The sequence below is a fragment of the Austrofundulus limnaeus genome, unplaced genomic scaffold (assembly GCF_001266775.1).
Source record: "Austrofundulus limnaeus strain Quisiro unplaced genomic scaffold, Austrofundulus_limnaeus-1.0 Scaffold41, whole genome shotgun sequence".
Classification (NCBI taxonomy): Eukaryota; Metazoa; Chordata; class Actinopteri; order Cyprinodontiformes; family Rivulidae; genus Austrofundulus; species Austrofundulus limnaeus.
In genome coordinates, this window is record NW_013952443.1 from 2,312,785 (window position 1) to 2,314,193 (window position 1,409).

The window sequence follows — 1,409 nt, forward strand, 5'->3', positions numbered from 1 at the left end:
GTGGGCGCATGTGGAGGAAGTTACGCACTGTTTGGAGAGTTGTTCCTCCGCGGAGAAGCGCAGTTTTCTCTGCTGAGTCAGACTTTTGACAAATTGGATGGACTTTCCACGACCCGTTGGTGCTGGCCACGTTGTGTTTTTCTTTAGTTGTTGAACTTTTTTTTTTTCTTCTCACATTTGCCGACCACCCTCGCGTTAGTTTSGAGCCGCCAGCAGCCGGGTGGGTGTGCGTTAACTGCGCGCAGCCGAGCCGAGAGGCGCTTCCTTCTTTCAGCCTCWCTCCGGAACGGTGGAACGGGATTGTCGCTCAACATGACGCATTTAACAGGCTTTGTTAGTTAATAGCGCGCTCCCTTTAAGGTAGGTTACATTACCTCCTCTTCTAAACACGAAATGTTGTCGTTTTGTATCAGGGTCCTCAAAACTTTAGGGAACGGTGGTGGGAATGGTGGAAGCGCGCACTGTGTTCGTGAAACCTCGCTCATTAGCCACTCAGTGGACAAGGAAACTGAAAGCAAACTTAAATAAATGTGTTATATTTTTTATTTTCCAATGTGGGAATATCACTATTAACAGTACATGCTTACATTTTGTCTCTATTTTATAAAAAAGTTATTGTATTAATTTATGCTTTCAGGTTTTAAAGTCTTCACAGTCATCTAGTTAGACTTTCATAATCAGCTGCAATACAGTAACATCATCACTAGTTGCACATTCATCCCTTTGTCAGGCCTCTGCTCTGCTGAGGATCAGGCAAAACCTGTTGGTGGTGTTGAATGACATGTTCAGTYAAACTGCGTTAATTTTAACTGTAGAAGTTGCTCTAGACAAAGAAAAAAGCATGCACTCTCTCTGCCTTTTTTGTTGTTTTGTTTTAATATCYCAGGTGGAAGTGATTTTGCACACGAGGAAGCGTTCTGTGTCTGTTAAAAGATACATTCATTGCAGMTGCTTTGCATTGTGGCAGCTAACTTTTCACCCCCTTCTTACACTTTGCAGCCTTATATGAAAATATAGTGCTGGGAGGCCTGAGTTATTTTGGCACTCGTTCAGAGCTTGCCCGCCTGCATTGTACGCTGCACAACCAGGGCATCGCRCACTGAGCTGGCACTTTGGAGAGTTGGATCCCTCGTTGCAAAGTACGTGATGGCTGCTGTGGGCGCACAGACCCTCTACGTGCTCCCAGTCCTCTCAGAAATGACACGCTTTGATGAGCAGCTGGGAAAGTGCTGAATGAACTCAGCATTCTCACGTCACTCCTGCAAAAAAAAAGGGAAAAAAAAGTTTGTGCACAGTCATCATGGAGAGAAAACATTAATGTTGCTAAAAGCATTCAGCTTTTCTTGCCTATTCTGCACACACACACACACACACACACACACACACACACACACACACACACACACACA

The 1,409-nt window shown here is 44.8% G+C and overlaps 1 protein-coding gene across 1 annotated transcript in view; it reads left to right on the forward strand.

Annotated features, from left to right (window-relative positions):
• Window positions 1-7: 7 nt before the first annotated feature.
• Window positions 8-1,409, forward strand: part of pla2g4ab (phospholipase A2, group IVAb (cytosolic, calcium-dependent)) — a gene marked incomplete in the record, with an annotated part of 34,311 nt that continues 32,909 nt past the window's right edge. Inside the window, 1 exon segment of the mRNA XM_014007376.1 lies at window positions 8-360.